This window comes from Tetrao urogallus, assembly GCF_951394365.1.
Source record: "Tetrao urogallus genome assembly, chromosome: 3".
Lineage (NCBI taxonomy): Eukaryota > Metazoa > Chordata > Aves > Galliformes > Phasianidae > Tetrao > Tetrao urogallus.
The window spans coordinates 45894755-45902987 of record NC_136815.1 but is presented as its reverse complement, the minus strand read 5'-3'; positions in this window follow the sequence as shown (position 1 = coordinate 45902987).

Genomic DNA, 8233 nt, shown 5'->3' with positions numbered 1-8233 from the left:
ATCTGTACCAGCAGAGATGACCCACTATCACTGTCACCACTGCTGAAACACACCATACACGGCCTCATTGCCTCACTGTGCTTGCAGCAACTGGTTGGTCTCCATCAGTGTTCAACAAGCTTCGGTGAATGTCAATGGGTGCCATTTTTTCCTCATGGAAGAATTCAGTGACACTCTGTTGCTTCATACACACTTCCATGTCAGACCTCTGTTGCCATCTGTCACACAACAACAACAGGTAACAGAACATTGGTGGGAAGGTTCAGCCTCTACTGCCATACTGTCACCATCTACCTCTGATGTCATGGGCCAACATTATATAATAGGAGACATTACTTTCAGAGCAGCCCTTGTAAAAGAAGCAGTATCGTTAATATATAAGTAACAAAACATTTTCATTTTTAATGTTTTTTTTTTTCTTAAAAATTATAAGAAACAAGAAGAACAAGACCAGAAAACTAAGGGATGTCTCTCCTTGTTTTTGTGAAACTAGCGCATCACTCTGGCTTAGTGACAGTGGCTGCAGTTCTCAGTGGGCTCTCAAGGTATTCCTCAGAGATTTTTGTCTAAATTTTACTCTTTCTGTACTTCATTCTTGAAAATATTTGCTCACACATGTATGTACTGCTGAAAAGCAGTGAGATGAATGAGGCGTGGCTGTGAAGTGAGGGGTATTTCTCTCTGGTAAGAGAGGGCTCATAGAAGTCTGGTAGAAAGACATGGTCACGTTTTGGAGTTGAATATCTGATTGCAACTCTATACATTCCATTTGAAATTTTCAGATAGTGTATTTCTATTAACTGAAATCGATACCGTGAACATAAATTGATTCTTTTAGCAATCTTAAAACTGATGCTAAAATTCCTTTAGCAAAACAGAATGCGTGGCTGCATATTCCTTGCTGTTCAGAGCACTGTGTTTAGCCAATTTAACAAAATGTATAACTATTTTCCGTCACTTGAATCAGCACTGCCCACGCTGCCTTCCCTGTGCCCTGGTTTCAGTCAACACTGTGAATAGCACTGGTTTAGTTGTTGCTGAGCAATGGGTACATGCCCTGAACCACTGTGCAGTGAAGAAATACCACCTTTATAGCTCAGGGTGAAGGGCGAGTGCATTGCAAGCTGAGCCAGCCCTCAGGTTGCACATGCCTGGGATAATATAAATGTCCTGCAGCTGAGCATCTGCTGTTGGGGGTACTCCCACACATCACAAGACTCAGCAGTACCTTCCTGCTCCTTATTTTATGCCTGAGCTCTGTGATCTGTTGAGGAAAGGCATTTATTGAGACTCTTCCTTTCAAGACAGATTTAGTTTTTCTATTGTTTACCTTAGCAGTGTTTTCTTGCTATGCCTTGGAGAATCATCACAAAAACACAAACAGGAAAAGGCATGTAAAAGCTGCAGATGGGGCGTGGCCTATCTCATTGCTTCTCCTTGCTCAGATCTTATCGGGGAGGCACTGCTCTGACAGAACTTGAAAACATTTCTGGTTCTGACTTGTTCTTCGTGAAATGGCAGGGGCAAAGCTCCTCGCTGTCTTGGATATTGAGTCAAAGAGCTTAGGGAAGTACTACAAGAGGCTTCAGCTTTCCTTGCTGTAAAGTGCTACCTTGTTCCTACCAATTGGTCAAACCAGTGGATTCCAGTCCTAATTTGACAACAACATAAAGCCCATTGTAACATCTGAAGATTTTGGAAACGTCTGTTTCTGACTGCAGTGCTAATTGGAATGTGGTATTTGGAAAAGTCCAGCATGTTTTACAGTTCACTCTGACAAGCTGAAATCTGTTACTTCTCTTCATTTTCTGCAAAAACAGTTTGTACAGTTTAAGGATTTTCCACAGAAGAATTTGAATGATACAAAAATGATGCAAGTATTCAATACAATTTGAATGATGCAAGACACAAAATAATTTATATTTTATTAATAAGGGTAAACTAGTAAGAGTATGTTATTCTCTCTGAAGAGAAGCAGAGGTACAGGGGTACAGCAACATTTGAAGGGAGTATGGGAATCAGTAAGCTGAAGGTAGGAAGGATCTGGACTTTGCTTTTTTACCCTATTACAGAAAAAGGAAACTGAATGGATAGAAAACCATTTGTTACCAACCTTGCAATTTCTCTGCTCTGTGTGTAGAGAAAACTATAGGCAGGTCCTGACTAACTCAGAGTATCATGCTGTATACCCCAGATAGAACATTTATTGTGAAAGAACACTGGTGTGAGCAGCTGCACTAGAGAGCTTTGCTCTGAAAATGTGTTGTCTTCAGCAAGGTGAGTTTAGGAACCTTTGGAGACAGTCATTTGACTGAGCTGAGGACTCAGCATTAGGATGCTTGGGGATCTGCTACTTCTGACGTGATTGTTGCTTGCAGCAGACTGTCTACATTCAAGTCCAAGGCCTATGAAGTTGGAGAACACTTTAGTCACCTGAAAAATAAAGAAAAATCTCAAATGGTTGAGAAAGAAGAGAACACAGCATGTGTCCATGGAAGGCTTTTAATACACATACAGACATGTGACTGAAAAGCAGGCAGTGTGAATGCTGGTGGTTAAAGAAACCTCTCTGCGGAATACAAATCCAATGGTTTAATGCCTCAATCGTTAAGCTAGGGAGATTGTATTCACAAGATCAGATTTGGACCTGTAGAAACACTGATGAGGCTTAGCTGGTCTTCAACCGTTGCCGTATCTGTGTTGCTTACTCATAGGAGTAATAAGAGCATCAGGTATATGTGACAGGCCACACGCAAACTGAAACAAATGCCTGTACTGAGAAAGGCATTGCCTTGCCTTTAGGGTGTAAGCATGTCACTGCAGTGTCAATAACAACAATATTAATAACTTCTTTGTAAGTAATCCCTGCCACACCATCCAATTCCAGTGTTACTTTCAAGTATTCAAATACTTATCTTTTGACCTATGACAGATTTTGCAGAGCTGACAAAGAAAATACTGTATCCTGTTCACGCTACATCCGCTTCCAAGTAGTTTAGTGACTGCAAATAGTGTGTGTGTGGAGAAAACAGGTGATCAACACAGTGCTTTGAAATCTTACTGTATTTTCCTTTCAAAGGAGCAGAGTCCTGCATTCTCAGATGCTTGCTATTTGCCCTATGCTCTCCAGTGCTTACTAATATTCTTGAATCAACTCAGCTTGTAATGAATTATAAAGATTAGGCAGAAGGGAAAGGGCATGGAGTTTTTCTTTCACACTGTGTCCCGATTTAGTTTGTTTAAGCAATAGATAATAATTTACAGAAGAAATGAGTGAGTCATAGCTTGATTTGTATCTATTTTTTTATTTATTTATTAACTAGGAAGTTACATTAGTGGTATTCTATCTTTTTATTTTTTTTTTTAAAGAGGTGACTCTGTGACCGTCTGGAGTTGGAGGGAGGAGCTGTTACATCCTTACAATTGCAAGTTGATCCCAGCAGAGTTCTCTGTAGCCCCACTTTTGGAATGGATTCCAGTAGGTGGTACAGCCTAGTTCTGAGAAAACAGGTGACACTTTGCCTCAGGGTTTTAAATGTGAGGATTTTTTTTTTTTTTTTTAACATTTGTTTACCTCTCATCAAGCAAAATGGAAAAAATATTTTTTGTATCAGCTTGACCTGTTTGGAGAATACATTAAAAGCTCCTTATTTGTGTATAAACTATATGAGAACTTTCCCATCAGTGCAGGAAAGATGGTATTCACCGTTCCAGATATTTATTATCAGCAGGGGAATGAAAGAAGAAAAACATGTTTGAAAAGTTCAACTCAGCATTTCTCAGGCCTTCATGCGCATGACAAGTTTTTCTTTCCTTAAAGTGTGATTCAAGTAGTAAGTGGTAAAGTCCATATATGTTAGAAGCACTTTAGGTTTTGAAGGAAAGAGCCAGCTGTGTATATGTCTGTATCCTTGGTGTTCACAAAAAATAACTAAAGAAATGAATGACTGTGGCATTAGGAATAGCTGTTTCAATTTGCCCCTTTCCTGAACTTTGCTACTTAGGCCATTATCTTCACTTTCTCACACTGCCAGATCTTTTTCTGTCGCGCTGCCTTTCTTTCCTCCTTCAGGGAATGTTCCTCAGCCCTTTCTATCCATCAAACCTAGAAGAAACATAAGATTCAAAGGGAATGCTATGCTTTGTATCATTCGATTCAGCTTTCCATTAACTATCATCCCTTCTATTAAAGGGTGAGAATTCCAGTTCAGCAAGGTAGAGCTGGTATCCTGAGCACAAATGTAACTACATAACTTAGCACTGTTTCACTCTCTGTTTAGGTGGTTGAAGATACCGTCAACAGCTGTTGCAACATGAAGGCTGCCTGATACTCTTCTCCCTTAGACAGCCTTATGTGGGATTTACTCTACATGAAATCAATTCCCTACATTTGAATACGGCTGATGAACTGCTAAACACAGGGTTGTAGTTATGTAGCTGTCAGAAATGTGAATTAAGTTCAAACTGATTGTTCAGAAATCAATGATGATAATTCATGGCATGCTGAAAACTGAAAATGTGAAACTGTAAAATAAACTGAATTCAGTATAAAGCAAGGAAATACTTTGAGGACATTTTTCTTAACATTTTTAATGAAAAAAAAAAAAGAATTTAATTATCAAAAGCTGCTACAAAACTTGAGATTTTTTTCTAAGAGTGCAGTAGAGTTTAAATTTTCTCCTGGCCCCAAGGCATCTTTTTTGTAGCTTAAGATAAAATGTTTTCAATTTTGTTTACTTATTTTAATTCCTTTATATACACTTTAAAATTGATTAAAAAATTGCATTTTTAAATTTCAAACACAAAATCAAAGCATTTTAGAGTGTTTTATAGTAATGTAAAAGAACTACCGTACATACTTGGTAAACTCTTGTTCTGTTCACAGCTGTACTATGGATCCATCTGAATTCAGTAGACTCACAGATATGTCCAATGGCCCTTTTTCCTTTAGATAATTCCTTAGATTTTTCTTTAGCATGATAAATTAAAGTTATTTATTAGCAGTAGACGCAATCTTAAATTAGGTGTGTTTTAAAAATACTTTATATATGTATGTTTAGCAACAGCTTGTTTTTTTTTTTATTATTCTTGAAACTTTCCAGCAGTATTTTTATTAAATAGAGAATTCAACAGATCTGATGGAGTGTGATGGATATCTTACTGGAATTTAAGATTATATTATGTTGTGACTGGGACTTAGGATAAAACATACGATGCTTAGATTCTCCTTTAGTTTTCCATGTTTGATATTGCTTTAGCAGATTATTGAACATATATATTACTCAGTGCTTAAATAATCTTTCAGGCATTGCATTGTGCATATTGAAATCCTTCATAATAAAAGAAGGCCCTATACTACCTGTTTGACCAAGGACATGACTAATTGATCTTAACAAAAATTACCCATGAAGACAGTTTATTTTCCTGTCAGTTTAAAAATAAGACAGACTCACAGAATGGTTAAAGTTGGAAGAGACCTCTGGGTCCGTCTGGCCCAGCCTTTGTTCAAGCAGGGACACAGAGGAGGTTGCTTAGGACTACCGTGACCGGGAGGCTCCTGAAGATTTTCAAGGAGGAAATCCCACAGCCTCTCTGGGCAACGTGTGCTAGTGCTAGACTGCTGTGTGCCACTTTGTGCCAATTGCCTCTTGTCCTTTATCCTCTCACACTCACCTTTCAGGTGTTTATGGACATTGATGAGATCCCCTGAGCTTTTTCTTTTCCAGACTGAATGGTCTGGCTCTCCCAGCCTCTCAGGAGAGGTATTCCAGTCATTTTATCATTTCTGTGCCACTTTGAGGACTCTCTCCAATGTGTCCATGTCTCTCATACTGGGGAGCTCAGAACTGGATCCAGTATTTCAGGCCTGGCCTCACCAGCACTGAGAAGAGTGGAAGGATTACAGCAATTACAGAATCTGCTGGTGGTACTTTGACAAATACAACCCAGGACACCATCAGCCTTCTTTGTTGCAAGGACACGGAGCTGGCTCATGTTCAACTTGGTGTTTGCCAGGACTCCCAGGTGTCCTTTTCTACCAGACTGCCTTCCAGCTGGGTGGCCTACAACTGCGGGCTAAACATTCAGAAGTGTCAGGTAGGAATGCTCTTTAATCTGCTGAGGAGTACTGATGTAGGAGGATTTGTAACAGACACAAGTACATACTTTTACGCTTTGTAGTCTTTCTCAGTTACGGTGTTTTATTTTGTTTTGTTTGTCACAATATTTCAGCCTTACAAAGTTATCCAAGGGAGATGATTCTGGGATAATTATTTCAGGGAAAAATATCCTTCTTCATCCTAAAATGTTGTGGGTTTTTTTTTGAAGTTTGTTTAGCTTTCCAGAATGGCGAGGTTTTAGATACTGGGACATTTCATTCTTTTTAGCAGGTCTCCAAGGAATTACTTTATTTTCACAGTATGAAAATGAACTAATTTATTTATAATCTCTGCTCAGTTGTTTTTCCTAGAAGAGAACAGCAGATAGAAATTGTTATGGAAAGAAACAGTGGCACTGACATTGGCAGTTATTATATATGTTGTAATTAACACATTCATAGGGATAGCATAATAAGCATTCTTAGCATAGCATAGGGCAAACACCAAACCCACCAAAACTGCTAGTTCTGTTGTATGACAGCTTGCTCACTATCTGCCAGTAAAAATAATTTAATCTGCAGAAACTTGGAAAAAACCCAATGTCAATTACTTACCTCATTTCTGAAAACCGGGAAAGAAATTGCATGGAGATACAATGCGACAGAAAACAGGATAGGTGCGTTAATGGGGGACAATACACAGCCATGTGATGGCAGCAGAGGCTGAGGAATTGGTGGTTTTTTCCCCTACAAAACCTAGACAAACAAGATGTGGCCTGATGTTAATGACTCACTCGTCAGAGTCTAGAATATGTCCATTAGAGGATACAGCTGGACAACTCCTTTTTCTTTCTATTCACTTCAAAAAATGTGTGGCAAGTTTATCAGACCGTAGGTTTCTGTGGAAGTTGTTTACATACTTTCTTAAATGACATTTTGGGGCAAAACTTCCCAGTAAAGCAGCTTTTCACTTAGTTTGCAAATATTTCCATCTATTTTCCAGGGTTTGTCAAGTGAGTTTCACACTGAAGAGTACGCATATTTTAATAAAATCAAGGCAGTTGCTTACTTATTCCTAATGACTTTTCCTAATGCTTCTTTTTTTCCCTCCACCAGAAAAAAAACCTGGATTGAAAAATAACCTTTTGGGGAAAGTAGAGAATTAAAATCAGCTGTAGTCAAGCAGAACAGTCCAGAAAAGCTTGTATCAAAGTCTGTCTTCAATACATGGAAACACTTATATTAAGATTTTCTGATGTAGCATGACATTTTGCAGTCTCACAGGACAATGGGGCAGAGTTCAGACAAGCAGCCCTCCAGAATGTCTTTGAACAGGCTCATGGGCTGGCTGACCACCAAGGTCCTGTTTCCTGTGGCTCTGTGAGGTTTGTCGTGCTCTCTGTGAGGGTAACAGCTGCACTTACAAAAGGGCCATATGCTCTCCAAGAATAACAAGGAATTTAAAGGGATGTCATTAGGTTATGCATAATGCTGAATTCTGAATAAACCAGAGGTCTTCTTGCATGGCGCCTTGTTGGATTGCTCTGAAATGGCAGGAAGCAGTGGGAAAGACCATAATCACCAGCTGGAGGATGGTGTGACTCAGCAATATGTGTAATTTTTGGTAGCCAGAAGAGAACTAGTTCTGTAGCTCTTTCTGTGCATCAAGATTCCTGCACTGAATGCATATTAGGAAGTCTTTGTAATTACAGTCAAATATGCCTAGAGCAGTGTGGATTTCCTTCTGCTAGCCTGTCGTCCAGCTGCTCTGTCATGACCATTGGAGGTGTTCAAACTGAGCTCTACCTAACCACAGAGGCAGCAATGATTAATCATAGCAGCACTGTTCTGGTAAGTAAGGCCTTCAGCTGGTGAGCTTTGGGACCAAAGATTTGTTAGAGGCGACTTAAAATGCCACATGCATTTATCTCTATAACAAACCAACCAACCAACCAACAAATCCTCTCTGCCTGAGAAATGATCTAAGCTAACAAGAGGGTTTTTTTCTCTCTCTCTTTTTTTTTTTTTTTTTTCCTATTGGAAAGTAAAATAGTTCTTACTGTATTACTTTCCAAGTCTAAACAAAATGTGTATACATACCCAAAAATATTGTATCTGTCATTTTTCTTGCCATAA